At 45.6% G+C, this 16926-nt stretch overlaps 1 protein-coding gene across 5 annotated transcripts in view; it reads left to right on the forward strand.

The window, feature by feature from the left end:
- Positions 1-16926, forward strand: part of ST3GAL1 (ST3 beta-galactoside alpha-2,3-sialyltransferase 1) — an 81473-nt gene that overhangs the window by 23427 nt on the left and 41120 nt on the right. Inside the window, exon 1 of one of the 5 annotated variants that reach the window (XM_075141130.1) lies at positions 49-148. The exons of the other annotated variants lie outside the window; for them this stretch is intronic. The gene's annotated coding sequence lies outside the window, so the exon portion shown is untranslated. Of the gene's footprint in view, positions 1-48; positions 149-16926 lie in introns of those variants that run through there. 5 annotated transcript variants of the gene reach the window in all.

The raw sequence follows: 16926 nt of genomic DNA on the forward strand, positions 1-16926 counted from the left end.
TGGCACAAAGCCCTAAAAAGTCATTTGACTAACCCAGGCTTTCTGCAGATCCAGATCACCCATCCCTCTCCGCTCTTGAGGCGCAAGTGATTCCTGCTGCGTCCACCTGCTCGGAGCTGGTTGTCTCAGGGACATGGGCATTTGTCAGGTTTGCTTTTCCCCCTTCTCATTGCTTTACCATTCATATCGCCTAGAAGAAGAACTGGGAGGAGAAGATGGAATAAAATATGCTCAGCTTCAGGAACTGAAGTTTGGGGTAGGGATGGGATTTTTAAACATCCACTTTAAGTATTCACAGTGCAAGGGGTGGTTTTCTCCCAAGGCTCTGCATTTGCAGGTTTTCCAAAGGGAAGTTAGCTTTGGTTTTGCAGATGTAAGAGAAAACAAGTGTTTGTGGCTTCCTTCTGATTTTGCACTGACTTTTTTTTTTTTCCATTTGGCACAACTGCTCTGTACAGGCTTGGCAGGTACTCAGCTCTCTGCGCTTTCTTTTGTTGAGTCAACAATAAGTCCGGCCAGAGGAGAACAGCTTAATGGTCTATAGTAATCATCTAGCCAAAATCCTGGCTATAATATCCTCATCCCTCCAACCTGTGTATCTTCTGGGTTTGCCTCCTTTCATCCGAAAGGGGACAGTTTTGTGTGTGCGGTGGGACATTGGAGGGTCCTTGTTATGTGTTCAAGGCCAGGTTGGATGGGGCTTTGAGCAACCTGATCTAGTGGAAGGTGTACCTGTGGCAGGGGGCTTGGAACTGAATGATCTTGAAGGTCCCTTTCAACCCAAACCATTCTATGATTCTGTGATTCTGTGCCATGAGTAGGGCAGGGGATGTTGGTGCAGCAAGAAGTGGCCAGGACCCCTGGGATCCCCACATCCCTGGTGAAGTACCTGCCTAACATGGCCCCTTTAGGAAAATCAGGGGAACCCTCAATCAGGATGTAGTACCTTTTCCCAGGGTAAAAAATACTCAGTTCCCGACGATTGAGTTTCACTTTGACATTGGAGCTGCAGGCTTTAGTCTTGTGGATTGTTGCTGTGTTGATAAGATTAATGATGTTGTAGTGGTTATCTTAATGGTGTTTCATCAAAATGCCCCCTTTTCAGGTTGGGTAGGAATGTGGGAATCTCTCCCTTCGTATTTTAAGTTGTTTTCTCAATTCCTATTAGCAGGAGAAACTTTGAGGTGTGATTCCCAGTGCTGAGACCAGAAGGTCTATTCAAAGAATTCAGAACCTCATGATTTCTGAGGCCTGACTGAAGGGTGTTTAATGGTTGGAGCTGCTGACATGCACCAAACCCCTCAGAGTATGCCTGCAGGGAACAAAAGCCTGCGAGAGACATACTTATTCATTACTGTGTACACTCATACATTATAAAGCTTAATGTTTGCTTGAAGCCTGGGTGACAGGGACTCCATTTACGCTGTGTTTGGCTCTTAATCATTATGATAATTCATTATACACCATCTTTAAAAGGTAGATTAAGTCCAAGCATGACAAAACCTCCTATTGGGTTGCTGCTGAGATCTGCCCAATAAAACCGGCGTTAGGTTTATTTTAATTTTTTTGAAGCAAAGTTCTTATTTACCTATTACCACACCATGCAATTACTTAAAGACATTATTTTTCTGCTCAATGACGAAATAAGCCCCAAAGTCATATCAGTGGGGTCACCCGGATACCTGTAAATGAGGTCTCTGAGCTTAGCAGCAGTTTGCTAATTACTGCTGATCCGGTACCCTGTAAGCAGCAATCAGCAAGATGCTGTTTGGCTGCTGGCGGTTTCCAGCCTGGATGCCCAGCACGCTGGCGGCTGTGCTGTTCTCAGCGTTACGGAAATCCTGAAGTAAATGATAACCCTGCCGTCAGCACGGGCGAGCGCAAACAGAGCGGACATCCTGACGGAGGGCAGGCAGTGCTGTTTAGTTCACAGCGCAATCTTTTTGAACTGCAAGAATTTCTTTTCCCATTTGGGGCCCCTGGGCTCGACTTTCAAAACAAGAACCATATTCTGAGCCTTTTGTTCCAGCAGAAATTCAGCTTGCTTGTTCCTGCTGAAGCTCTGCTAGTGCTGCAAAGGTGCAAAAAGAAATCAGGTTCTGGCTCACGCCTTAAATTTAATTTTTTGCATTTGCCAGATCGGCTCTTTCGGTTGGCCCTGTGTTCCCCGTACGGGCTGTGGCCGTGCAGGGAAGATCCCACGGTATTAGCACACGCTGCCGAATGCAGATCCACTCCTCGTGTGTGGCTGCTCTCTCTGCCTACAACTGTTTCAGCTCACTTTTGTGTGAGATGTCTCTCTTCCAAGTGAGTAAACCACAGATGCGACTTCCCGCATGATTACCAACTTTTATGGAAAGCTTATGGCTCCCTGCGAGGTCTCCTCCTCCGCTCCCACTCTGCTGCTGTTTTTCTGAAGGCAAATTAAACAGATCTATTCCTATCTGACTGAAGCCATTGAGTTACTTAAACAGATTGACCTGACTTAGGCTTATCAATGTCTTTAATGAGGTATCCTCTGCAACTTCTGCTTGGCTTTTTGCCATACTTCTCATTAAAAAAGTTTATTTTAGAATCTCTTTGTTCCAGGTGGAGTCTTTGCCAGCTAGTTGGCTGGGTATATGGCTGACCCTTACCCCTAATAATGCTTTAATTTTAGTTTCTAAAGCCTGAGAAACTGAAAGCAGAGGCACTGAGAAATTACCTTGCTTATATATGTATGATTTGGAGAGCACTTTAACTCTACCCGAGGAGCAGAAGTGGAGAGGGTGTTTCTTACCTCCAGTTCCATTGAAATAATACTGCAGAACAGAAAGAGTTTCAAGATTAAGATGCTGCTTCTTGCAGCCCAGGTGAGATGCCTTCTCATGCCTTTTAAAATGACAACAGTGACAGATTCCACCAGGCTGGAGGATAACCACCTCCCATGGCAACTTTTGTACGAAGTCGAACCTTCAGGATCAAATGGTGGGTATCTGTGAAGGACTTACCCGAAGTTTAGGAAAAAAAATCATTATTGATGCACAGAGAAACTGGTGTGCTTCTCTGGGATGAATATACATCAAAAACGGCTGAATTAATCCAGATTTACTTTGATGAAACTGCGCTCTGCCCTGGATCATCTCTCCATGGCCCCGTCTGTCTTGCTGCTGATGGTCCATCTCCTAAAGCTATTAAATTGGCTAACGTTCAGGGGTTGTTTTGGGTTTTTTCCTCCAGCGACTAAGTATCATTTATATATCGTACATCAGTCAGGGCCAGATCCTCCACAGGACCTGTATGTGCATGAAGTCATGCCTTTTTGAAGGCCTTATTCAAGGCTACAAGGAGGCTACCTTTCTTGTGCTCCAGATCCTTCACCTTGAACCTTCACCCAAAAGTACCTCCCAAGCTCTTCTTCCCCCCCAAATAAAAAAACCCAACAAGCAGTACTGGCTGTCATCTTTCAGGGCACAGGTTATTAATCCTGCAGGTGAGATCCTGAGCAGAGCACTCGGCGGTGGGAAGAGAAGATGTCCCTCAGTCTCCTTCTCAACAAAGCTGATGCTTGTGGCTGACTTTTCTGCAAAAGCCCGTCTTGCTCACATGTGTTGGGCACAACACATACACTATGGACACCCCGAGGAAGCACGGGCAGAAGAATGCCTGATTTTTGGGTGCCTGTTGTGCGCAGCCTTGAGACAGATGGCAAATACTCTTGCCAAGATGCAATGTACAGGGACATCACCCCAGGTACCTCTGGGAACAGTATTACCACCACCACCACCACCACTACTACTACTACTATTATTATTATTATCATTAATTTTTTTCCTTTAAGACAAAGTCCCTGCAGGGTTTAGGTGCCAATCTGGGAAGAAGACTGCTAACCAGAAGGGGTTAAATATGCAAGTTTGCACTCAGGCATCCTTTTTAGTCTCTTGTTGTTGTCTCTAAGTCCCTTTCCCGGAGCAGAGTCTATCAGGGCTGACCAGGTTTAGCAGAGACTGGTTTTGCCTTCGTCTTCATCACGCTCCATGTATACTGTTAGTGGGGGCAGGTTTCCAACTCCGGTGAAGTGTCGGTTTCCTCTTTCATCCAGGTAGAAATAAAACCGATTTAATACAAATTTACTGCAGAAGAAAAGCCGCCTGCTCCGGCAAATAAACCACCTCTGCTTCTGCCCCTCCCGCTCCAGGCACCCAGCCTAGGCGCTGACAGTATTTTCATCTCAAATGCGTGGTTAGAAGAGCGGGGCAGGGAAACCCAAGATAAATCTTGCATAATAGATAGCTTCTATACAGAGACACATCTTATTCCCAGACAGAGAGAGGAGGAGGAGTGTGTGTGGCTCTCGGCCCTGGGGAATAGAGCGGGATGCGGGGAAGCGGAGGCAATCCCACGGCGCTAGCGAGGACGCTGCATTACAGATCCCAGCAGCGCGCTCCAACCTCCTGGCTGCGGAGCAGAGATTGCTCTTCTATGTCACAGTATTTATTACTGACTGCTATTGGATTTTTATAGACCTGATTCAGCAGAGCATTTGCATCTGCATTATTTAAGTGAGTGGGAAACCCACTCTGTCTTTATAAAGCTAGATGTGCGCTTAAGTGTCTTGCTGAGCTGGGATTAATTTAGAGAAAATAAATAGCTGCTTCCTGGCTTGGATAGCAAGCAGTCTGGGGCCAGCGTTTGCAACCTGATTAGATTTAGGATGTTTCAGTTCTAAGTGCCTAACTTGAGATACCTCAGCACACAAGTTTATCAAAAAATATAAGCACCCGTGAGAAAAGCAGAGCCTTAACCGCATTGAACCACACTCAACAGCCCGAACGCTAATTTACAGAGTGTTTTCCAAAGTGTGCAGTCCAAAGAGTTGGATAATGAATGTAAAGCTGTCCAGAGGGCTATGTATATTGGATTTGCAGGCAGTATTATTGAGTTGTGGTCAAACTGACCACAGATAGGCCTGTTCTGACTCAAATAATTGGGTAGCAGTCTGCGTGTGAGCCACAAGAGTTTGGAGGAGGTGTTTCTTGTGTCTTTGTGTGTGCCTGGTGGGCCTGACTCTGTGTTCCTGTGCTGGGCTCTGAGAAATTGCCCATTAAAATCAAAGAGGTTTTTGAGTGAATAAGGAGTTCAGACTGTATCGCTGTGGATTTTAGTTCCTTCCATTCATTTTCCTTTGATTATCAGTACAACACTTTATTTTTGCACAGTGTAATATTTTATTAAAGGCACATTTGTAGCTAATAACATTTATGAAGAGGCAGCTTTGACTGAAACTGCATCTGAATGTCACTTAAATAATGAATGGGAATGCCATATATTCATTAAAATTTGAACAATGATAACTGTATGTCTGTTTGAGTCCCCTTTTTGATGGATATGGCCAGCAGCCATTAAAGTACAGTGGGAATTCTTGTTTGCAGGCTTACAATGGCTGATAATAACACTCTTGATAAGTATTTGCGGCTCAAGATGCTGAATTTACAAAAGGGATTCATCGCAGCTAACAGTGGCTCTGAAGATTGAAATGTTACCATCATTCAGCTCTACTTTTTCTTTTCTTTTTTTTTTTTTTTTTTTTAAAGTCTCATGTGTGTAAAGAAAGGATTTCGCTTCCCCTGTAGAGTTGGTTTTCTGCTGGCCCCTCTGAGAAGCTACTCACTTTTTGATTTTAAAATATTAGCCAGTATCCCCAGCTGGCGCAAACTGGTCCCAGCACCACAATGGGAGAGGTGGAGTCTCGGTGCGATGAAGGTCTGCACCTTTTGTAGGTTTTTCTTTCAGAGCTTCCTTTCACAGCAAACCATGTGTAGACAGTGGAAAAGACAGCATGCAGGTAACATTGGGATGTTGTTACAAATGACTTGGCACCTGATTTCCAACCACTGTGACTAACACGATCTTTAATATAAATAAAGCCACCCAACAGATCTTTTAAAACATGCCCATCTTTGCCCTGAAGACAAAGCAGTGTTTAGCACCCTATCCCAGATGCATTCTTTCTGCACAGACAGAGCGTATATAGTCACTTGTGACCCTCTAATTACTCGTGACCCTCTCAACCTATAACATAGCACTGGTTTAGAGAAAAAAAAATCTACTTTTCATCCTATTTTTATCCCAGAGTGATGTAGTAGGTACAGTATCTACTATTCCATACTGCTTGCTTCTGTAATTCTGCTGTTCGCTTCTGTAATTCTAAACAATGAAGACTTGTTGCTTAGAAGTTAGGTAACTAGCAGGTGTTGTGTTTGCAGGTGTGTAGAATTGTAACTAGTTTAAATTGTGTATCCTGGAAGCATCGTTAGGCTCTAGTGAAGAATAACCTTGGAAACTATAAACAAACGTGGTCCAAGCATGGCTCAGGGACAAATTGCCATCCTATAAGGTAAAGAGGAAGTAAGTTCATGAAGAGTTCACTAGCCTGCCGATCACCAGAGACCACCCGAGACCCTCAAGGAGACCCTAAAGGCTTTGGTGCGCCTGTGTTTAAGATGATGTAATATTATAATTAGTTCTCAGAAATGTAATGAATATGTAAAAGAAAAATTTAAAATATGTATGAGAAGCATGGATATAAACAGAAAGGTGATTAGACCAGGTGTGCTTGATTTGTGGCAAGCCCACCGAGCACCCAGGCCTGAATAAAACAATATCTCTCCTGAGCGTGTGGAATTGGCTACTTGCACGCCGGGCACGAATCCGCTTTTCGGACAACAAGAGGGTTTGTAGAATCTAGAAATGGAAGTGATCTACTGGGTTGTCGAGTCCATTTTTTACACCCACCGCTCTTTCTTCCAAGCCTCCATGTTTCTGGGCTTTTTAATGTTTACAAATGCGTTGCTGCTGCCACTATTTCCTCAGCTCAGTGATGTGTGGATGTCACTCGGCTCTAACAAGGAGACTCACATGGCACTTTGAAGTTGGTGGAAAATATGGAAAAATCCTCTTAATAGCATCTATCCCAGAAAGTCACTTTGCTTAGCTTACAGTAAATATGAGGTACTTACTTAAAAAAATTTATTAACTACAGAGTCTTGTAACTCTTTGCTTAGACCTACAAAGCTGACCCAACAGAGGCAGTGTGGTACAGTGGCTAAGATAACTGACAGATTTATATTCTTCATTTTGATGTTGGAAAAGTCACTTAATAGAGCTTTTCCTTTCCACCCTTTTCCATTCTGCAGGGCAAGATTTATCTGAGCAAAAAATGCTTACTAGGCATCAGCAGAGCACCTACTGTGCCAGGACCTTGAGCTTTATCTCTCAAGTGTGGTCAAATAAAAAATAATAAGCTGGTCTTTTGAAGAAATAGATCTTTGAAAGAATCTCGTAGGGTTGGGTTTTCGACTGGCATAAAGTGCTGGAGTTCTTCTTAAGGATTTGGCAAGCTGTTTGAGTTTAGTTTTTCATCTATCGTCAAGGATATATTCTGTTGACTTTGCTGATTCTTTCCTCCATTCCTGTGTTCAGTTCCGATCTGGCAGCAGGAGCACATCCTTGTGCATTAAACAGGATGCAGTGCCTAATTATTATCTTGATTAAATTTTGTGATTAAGTGGTCTGTAATTGTCTGTAGGCTCAGACTTTCCAAGATATTACTCAGAGCTGCGTTGACTGATCATCTGGTCAGGGTTGAGGTGGCACTGTGTTGATTAAATCTTACTTTAAGGGGAAGCGGCACAGATCTCTGCGTGCGCTTAAGCTCTGTGGAATTTCTTTATATTTCTCTTCGCTGAGCAATATGTAAAAGTCTGTCAAGTGCAAGGCTAGATAGGTAGTAAATGTCGAGAAAGTATCTATAGAGAGATGTATGTATAAAATATATTAATGACTCCTTGTTTAATTTTAGAAGAGTGAAAAATACCCGATACCTGATAAATTTCCAAAGTATGTACAAAAATCTGAGAAAATAATATAGGATAGCAATGTAATTTCCTCTTGATGACTAAAGCTACAGTATTTTTAAAACTAGGGAAGAAGCAATTTTAGGGGTGATTAAATTGAAATCTCTGTCTTTCCCTGTCCTCAGAATAAGCCATCCATGCTTTTTAAGTTTTACTGCTTTAATACTCTATGGCATATTGATAAATAATAATAATAATAAAAAAAGCAATGCTCCTTTTAACAAAGAAAGGGCAGCCTGGAAGTCAAATGTTGTTTTTCAAGCTCAGTGCAACTTGGACTTAAAGACTTGACTATCACCCAGCAATAACAGTGTGGAGATGAAATCCGCTTGGATAAAAAGTACAGAGCAATGCAACTTGACAGGCTGAGTCCTAAAGGGCAGCAGTCTTGGATCCAATAGTCCCTCTCACTTTGAATAATTGCTGTGCAACACGGAATCAAACATTTATTGCTGAGTACAGGCGCATTTGCTCTCCCTGGTGACCCTCTATAAGCAAATGTGCAATACGATTTTATTACCAGGAATGCATTTCACACAAACTGTTTGCTTTACAGAATTAAACAAACCCGGACAAAGGACAGTCAATACTATTGTTTTGCCTTCTTGCATTAAATGCTGTTTCCTAGAGAGTTCAATAGCAAGCCAGGAGAGAGAATGGTTCTGTCTAAATGATTCACGTAGAGAAATTCACCTTTGAGGAAAAGCTCACAGGAGCACCAAAATCAAAGGGTTGATTCTCTGTAGACAAAGCATTCAGACTATTGCCTTCATCTGAGTAGACCGTTGCGATCGATGGCTAGTGGGAATTAGGTTGACTGGAGAAATCTTAGCCAAAAAATTTGTTTCCAAACTGGAACGGCCGAACAGTGGCGAAGCTTTGATTTTGCTGCCAATGCAGCATTTGAAGAGTGAAACCATATTTGTGTCTGTGGTTGAAAGAGCTTCTGGGAGACATTTGAACCCACGCCATGAATTTATGAACTAGAAACATTTTTCAGTGTGCAGGAAAAGGACATCTCGGAGCAGCACTTGCCTGGGGAGGGGCTGTGACCAGTCTTGCCTTTGGGCAGAGCCTGCTATAAGACCGATGTCTCTTCAGTGCAATTAAAAATAAAGGCATCTGGTGCCTGGCTTGTCATGATGACAGCACATTGCACTGTTGTGGAGGGACATTAGGAGCCACTTAAAGTGCCAACTAGTGCCTTATTTGTTGTGCTAATGTATTCCTGCAGTGTTGACTCTCCCTTGCTAGGACACAACTAGACTAAGCAGAGTCAGAAAGGTTAATGTGTTTGATCTTTTTCTTTCTATCAGCTTTATGAGCACAAGAAGGCTAAGGGATCCCAAGGCATGGAGCAGGGGCTTTGTTGTCTTCATAAAAATTTGACAAGTCTACTCAGAGATACAGATCCAGCACAACACCCTAAACTCTTAAAATCCTGTAGTTTTTCGTATTCAGATACGTGCTGGTTGTTCTCCCCCCCCAACAATATGCTTTGTACAATGGTAAGGTTAAGTCAAAGGGAAGCACTATAAAATATGTATTGGATGTGATTGATAGCACTGCATGGAAGCGAGAGTAAATTCTGAGATGCTGATTTATTGTTCCAACACCAGCAATTGGGCTTGAACTAGGAATATAAACACTGGATGACAGGCACAGTGGGACTGGCTATCCAGACTATACCACCGGTCTGTTCAGGTATTGAGAGCTGGCACAGAACAGCAGAGAGAAGCCATCCAAACACTGCAGGAAGTCCTCAGCTGTTGCAGGTCTGTCGGTGGTGCAGGGATGAGATGTCCTGGGGCTCAAGCCCAATCAGGGTATTCTGGGGGGTTCATCCTCTGCACAGTCCAGGATCAAGCCTCCAGCTCCAGGGAGCAGAACCGGCACTGGGTGCAGGATGATAGCCATCGTGGACCATTTTCTAAGAGTCTAACCCCCGTGGAGGGGGATTAGAGGATTGGAGAAACAGGCTTTGTCCTGAGCAAAGAAAGGTGGGAGGAGATGTGTCATCTCAGCACTCTGAGTGTGTGATCTGGCAGAGGAGTCCTCTCTACCAAAATTTTCTTTGTAATCATTTGTGAGATAAATAAACTGCATGCATCACACACAGCCAAATGAAATGGAAGCTACGGCGAAGCTGGTCAAGGGGACTTTTAAGTCAAGGGGACTTTCTGTTTTCAAAAAGTTGCATAATTGGTGACCCAGACTTTCGAGACAAAATTTTTGGCAAATGAGACTGATCTGAAGCAATTCCCTTATTCACTCAAAAGCTCCTGCCTCTTGCCAACTCAGTAATGTGCTGTTGGGACAGGTAGAAAGGGCTGCTTTCCAAAAAGAAACAGATATTATGCAATAAGCTTAGTTATGTTAATAACTAAAAGACAGATGTACTATTTATTATCTACTTTCAAATCCAAGTAGGCAGTCATACTGATGATTACTGATTTTTTTTCTCTTATGAAGGGAAATGTGTGGAAAAGGGCAGAGCTTGGTATTTAGCATTCTACTTTTGATTCTACATTGCAGCTTGGTAATTGATGAAAGATCTTGGCATACGTTGCTAGAAGCTTTTCTGTTGGCTTTGTGCTTTGAACCAGGTCTGACAAGCCACGTCAGGAGTCCTTCACAAAACCCTTGCTGTAGCTAGAGTAAGATCCTTCTTGCAGGACCTGCTTCTGGAGTTCTCGTGAAGTGAATGGAGTAGATCTGGATACAAAGCGCCTGTCCCCATTCTGTTACTTCATATTTTTTTGTCCTGATTCTGTTGAATCTAGGAGCTGTCCTGTCCACTGTTGTAAAATAGGAGCAATCTTAAAATTCATCCTGAATTTTTAAAAAAGGGACTTTGGATAAAATGGCTGGTGGAAATTATTTGGACGACTCAGCTGGCTTTACGTGAACTTGGAGCAGGCCCCAAATACACTGACAAATCCAGCAGTGAAAAAAATCTCTGTGTTTGTTGTCAGCTAATGTATCTTTCCCCTGCACTCTGGGTTATTCACCCTGCCTCTCCTTAGGCACTTAATTTTAATGTCTAAATTAGGAGCCCAGTAAATGAGAAGGCGAGGCTCCCCACGTTGCCAACGGAGGGAGCGAGCCCCTGCGCCGTGGTCGCTCAGTGGAGGAATTTAACTTTGAAATTACAAGCGTGAGTTGAAAGTGTGAGGTCGAGGCGTGCGTCCCAGCGCCAGGCTGGAGCTGCACGTCCTGGCTCTCATCCCGGCTCTTCGTGGGGAGCAACCCAAGAGCTTACCCACCTCCATTCACCTGCTCCTGCATCTCTAAGTGACTTATATTACCCTCTGCAGGAGCACCGCTTTCTGCATAAGGAACCTGCGGGTAATATCACGCTGAACACCAGATTCATGTCTCTGCAACCTCAGTGACCTAAAAGGGGTTGTGCAAATGTGAGTAGATGCACGTGGCTTCTCTGCCCCAGAGAAAGGCAGTATGTGAAATTCGGGCTTGTATGCCTACGTGGAGATAGATAGCTAAAAAACAAACAAATAAAAACCTTGAGCTGATAATATGTACCCATGTCACACTCAGAAATGCTCTTGAATAGGGTGGGTGACAATAGCACGCTGTCTTCTAGATGCAGGTGGAGGCAGCAGATGACTGCGGTGGCCGGTGCTGTGCAAACCGGCTCCTGCCACCAGGACCCAGCCTGGGACCCTGCAGCTCCTTTGCAGGCATCGCTGCGGGTTGCTGAATCGCAGCCAGCGAGCCAGCTGGTAGCACTCTCTCTGTCTGCAGTTTACTTTATCCCATAAAGTATTTCAAATGCTTTTTTTCTTTCTCTCTCTCTCCTCGCTTTTTAACAGGTGGCATTGCAGGACTTTTACCTTTTTTTTTCCCCCAGTCTTTTTGAGGCTCTCCCTGCCTCTCGTCACGTCACGGGTGATGCCCCTGACAGCTGACCGCTGACTTCTCTGCCAGAAACTTTTTTTCTTGCCCAGAAACCCATCTGTTACAAGGCTGCCTAATAACCCCCTCCTCCTGCTGCAGGCTCAAAGCCCTCACCCTCCGAGGGCTGTTCCACCCTTCTGCCGGAGGCATCAGGGATGGGGCCCATAAAGACCCTGGGAGCAGCAATCCCTGCCTCCCCGCTCAGCTGCCTTTGCCAAGCAGCACGGCAATCGGGGCTGGATTACCGAAGCAAAAAGCAGCCGAAGCGGCGCAGTGTTACCCTCTTCGGAGACCGGCTGCTCTCACCTGGCCTCTCGCAGCTAATCATATTGACAGCAGCCATTGTTTATTTTCCTCCGTCCTTGTCTTCCTTGTTTTATGGTAAATTAGAGCAGGCAGGCAAACCATCCATCAGCCTATAAATGCTGCAGAGTATTTTGGCTTTGTGCTAAATAATTGTGCATTTTATTGCTATTTACACATTCATTTTCCTAGGCGATAAAATGCAAACTGCAGTCCCCAATACTTTTTATATTTTGTATCTGTATCGTGGCAGCCACGAAGGCTTCAGCAGTAGCATGCAGCCTGCTGCCGTAAATTCACTTTCTTATTTTAGTAGGTCTAACATTTATTTATAATTAATGTCAGGGACCTTACACAGTAATACCAATTATTGATTTTTTTTTTTTTTTAAGAAAAAGAAATTACTTTTTTTCTTATTACTGCCATGGCAACACAATCAAGTTGCAGTGGTTAATCTTGTCCAGAACAGTGGAAGAAAAGGCTCTTAAAAACGGAGTTGGTGGTAAAGTTATAAAAAGCAGCATGTGACCCCTTAACTCTAGTGTTTGTATAGATGGGGATTATCGTATGGGGGGCAAGGGGCAGCAACTCAAATTAGCAGCTCCGTTGGTGTCAGCAAAGATGGGTGGGAATGGGAAAGCTCTGCAGCAGGAGCTGTTGTAGGCACTGCAAAATGAGCGCCTTTGGAAGTGACAGTAGGGCTTAATGTCCCAACACAGCTGGGGACAGGGGGGGCACAGGCTCTCCGGTGGATCCCCAAACTCCCATCATTAACGGCAGAGGATGATCGCTGTCACTGCAGGTTGTGCACTGCCGGCAGTGCCGATGGGATGCAGCACTCCCAGTACGATGAACAAAACTCAGCTTGAGTCACTACAAACACATGCACAAGGATGTGAATTGGACCAAAGAAGCCTTAAAATACATTTTTATACTTTGAATCTCTATTACCTTCTTGGTTAGACTGCATTTGCAATCTAAATTTTCTTATCAGTAGCCCTTGCATGGCTTGTGCTTCTTTTTCAGTCCAACTGCAGCCCATTATGCCAGAAAATTTGCTGAGGGTGGCATCAGACTTGGCAAAGAGCGATGGGAACAGCAGCCAACTCCATCTTAAACTAATTTTTACCCCTGCCAGGGGCGGCTGCCTAACAAGTGCTCGGAGGACCCAGGCTGAAACACAGCCCTGAAGAAGTTGCAGGTCGGAGGTGTGAAGGGGGTTACACAGGGCAAAGTAACATTTCTGTTATCATAGAATCATAGAATCATTAAGGTTGGAAAAGACCTCTAAGATCACTGAGTCCAACCGTCAACCCAACACTACCATGCCCACTACACCATGTCCCTAAGCGCCTCATCTACACGTCTTTTAAATACCTCCAGGGATGGTGACTCCACCACTTCCCTGGGCAGCCTGTTCCAAGGCCTGACCACTCTTTCAGTAAAGAAATTTCTCCTAATGTCCAATCTAAACCTCCCTTGGCGCAACTTGAGGCCATTTCCTCTCGTCCTATCGCTTGTTACTTGGGAGAAGAGACCAACACCCACCTCGCTACAACCTCCTTTCAGGTAGTTGTAGAGCACGATGAGGTCTCCCCTCAGCCTCCTCTTCTCCAGACTAAACAGTCCCAGTTCCCTCAGCCGCTCCTCACAAGACTTGTGCTCCAGGCCCTTCACCAGCTTCGTTGCCCTCCTCTGGACACGCTCCAGCACCTCCATGTCCTTCTTGTAGTGAGGGGCCCAAAACTGAACACAGGATTCGAGGTGCGGCCTCACCAGTGCCGAGTACAGGGGCACGATCACCTCCCTGCTCCTGCTGGCCACACTAGTTCTGATAGAGGCCAGGATGCCGTTGGCCTTCTTGGCCACCTGGGCACACTGCCGGCTCATGTTCAGCCGGCTGTCAACCAGCACCCCCAGGTCCTTTTCCTCCGGGCAGCTTTCCAACCACTCTTCCCCAAGCCTGTAGCGTTGCCTGGGGTTGTTGTGGCCGAAGTGCAGGACCCGGCACTTGGCCTTGTTGAACCTCATACAGTTGGCCTCAGCCCATCGATCCAGCCTGTCCAGGTCCCTGTTACTGCTCCAGCTTCCCGCTCCTTAATGATTTACCTTCAAAACGCTGAGCGGCAGTGGGAAGGAGCGGAGTCAGGAGCAGAGTCGGGAGCTGGGGATGGATATTGCACTTCTGCCTCGAGCTCTGTAAGGGTGAGAATAAGATGGATGCCCGCAGTCTCGCTTACCCCTTCCCCATCTGTAAAGCAGAGTTGGCAACAGCATGTCTTGTGCACAGCAGTATTTGGAGGGATTACGGAAAAAAAGGCTTGTGGTGAAGAGTTGTCATGGGAGTTGAATAACTGGCTCATTGTGTGCCACCTCCCCCTCCGAGGGTTTGGCCCCAGGTTAATCCTCCCACAGCAAACCAGCCTCGGTGGGTCGGGAAATGAAAACAGAGATGATAAGTCCTTTTTTGTGACACCTTTCCAATGCGCTTCGAAACCAGTAGCGAAGCCCTGTCTCAGCTAGCGTGTGTGCGACGTCTGAGCGTGAGCGTGGGAAGAGATGCTGTCAGACCAAACCTGGATGTTGCTGAAAACAGGGGTAAATTGGGGGTTTCTCAGTTTGAGGAACAGCAATCCTGAGGGATTCTGCTGTGGCTTCTTGGGGGTGTCAAGTGGCTAAAATTGTGGAAACCAGCGAGGGGTGGATGCTCAGCATCTCTGGAAACTCAGCCCAAACGTCTCAAGTGGAGTACCTCAAATGAAAGCAGTGAGTGCTTTGGCCGATACTTGTTTGTCATCATGCGCGACAAATGCCACCTGGATTTTGTCACTTCAAGTCTGGCATTACCAGGGATTTTTGTTTTTTTTTTTTTCTGTCTAGGACTATTACGGTTTTTCTTTTTCCGCTTGCTCATCAGGAGCTCTATTTTCATTTCTTAATTAGCTTGGTATTTCTACAGTCATTTAAAGATGTCTGGCCAACATGAAGTAACTCGCAACACCTGTCAAGCCAAGGGCTTTACACATCAGGGCTAGTTAGCCTGGAGTTGGGAGAAGACGTACATGCCACATGCGCTCTCACAAATTGTCTGGACCTGGGGCAGGTATCGCCCACAGGAACCTCACCTGCACGCGGGGGAACATTGCTGACGGGCATCTGGGCAACAAAGGGGCTTTATTCCTCCTCAGTAGCACTGGTGGGGCTGCAAAAACTTCTTCATTCCCTCTGTCTGCTGTGACAATGCTGTGGAGCCCGGTCACCAAACATGCAGCTCACCTCCATGTTTTTGTAAAGCTGTTTTTGAAAGCAAATCCCATTTTTTTCCTGCCTGTGTTGAGCAGGTTGAGCTGTAATACATGTTTCACCTCATGGATGCTTTGCAGCCCCAGATCGGCTTTGCAGAGGGTGAGTTGGAGAGGGTACCAGTAATACCCTAGGGCTTGTAATGATAGGACAAGGGGGAATGGTTTTAAACTAAAAGAAGGGAGATTCAGACTAGATATAAGGAAGAAATTTTTTACGATGAGGATGGTGAAACCCTGGCACAGGTTGCCCAGAGAGGTGGTAGATGCCCCATCCCTGGAAACATTCAAGGTCAGGTTGGATGGGGCTCTGAGCACCCTGATCTAGTTGACGATGTCCTTGCCCACGGCAGGGGGGTTGGACCAGATGACCTTTAAAGGTCCCTTCCAACCCAAACTGTTCTATGATTCTATGATTCTAATACAAGCCATGGGGAGGAAGAGGGGCGATGTCCCTCTTAATTGTTTCAGCCCTTGCTAGAGAAAAGGGGTTTTATCATGGTGAAAGGTTGGTTTGGTTCAGACCACCAGAAATTTGGACAGTGGCTAGATCCTTGCGTGCCCCCCACCCCCCTTGCACGCAGTGGTATGACCCATATAAGGGTTAATTCCAGCTGTAAGCCCTGTCAGCCGGGCAGTAAACCTGCTCCCAGACCCTTCCTGCTCCCAGCTAATCCAGGCAAATCCTCTTTCCTCGTACCTTCTCCTCTTTCTTCCACTACCTTGGAGTAAAAAGGTGGGACCAAAGGAAAGTTATGAAAGGACGCTTTAACCATTTTGGTACGTGCATGGAAGAAAAATCAGTCTCCCCCCGGTAAAGCATAGTCCCCGCTGTCCCTATGGGCTACATGCATGCAGCTATGCACAGCCTGCTCAGCCTACGCGCTCCTCCCCACTCGGCCACCTGACCCAGGACATCCCAGGACTTTTCCTATCGTTCCCAGCATAGTGTTATGTCCTGTAAATGAGGGATGGGATCACATGCTGAAGCTGTTTCCCAGGACTGTATCTGGAAGCAGGGGGACATTCCTCCTGGGCTTGTTTAGTCTGGAGAAGAAAAGGCTGAGGGGAGACCTTATTGCGCTCTACAACTACCTGAAAGGAGGTTGTAGCGAGGTGGGTGTTGGTCTCTTCTCCCAAGTAACAAGCGATAGGACGAGAGGAAATGGCCTCAAGTTGTGCCAGGGAAGGTTTAGATTGGACATTAGGAGAAATTTCTTCACCAGAAGGGTTGTAAAGCACTGGAACAGGCTGCCCAGGGAAGTGGTTGAGTCATCCCTGGAGGTATTTAAAAGATGCATAGACGTGGCGCTTGGAGGAATGGTTTAGTCGTGGACTTGGTTTATGGTTGGACTTGATGATCTTAAGGGTCTTTTCCAACCTTAATGATTCTGTGATTCTGCGATTCTTGCCCCCCTGCGTGGCTGTGCAAGCCGGGCTGCAGCTTCAGCAGCAGGTGGATGCTCGTAGATGCTACAGGGCGTTGCTCTGTGGTCTTCTCAAAGAGT

Source organism: Calonectris borealis, chromosome 2, assembly GCF_964195595.1.
Source record: "Calonectris borealis chromosome 2, bCalBor7.hap1.2, whole genome shotgun sequence".
In the NCBI taxonomy this organism is placed as follows: domain Eukaryota; kingdom Metazoa; phylum Chordata; class Aves; order Procellariiformes; family Procellariidae; genus Calonectris; species Calonectris borealis.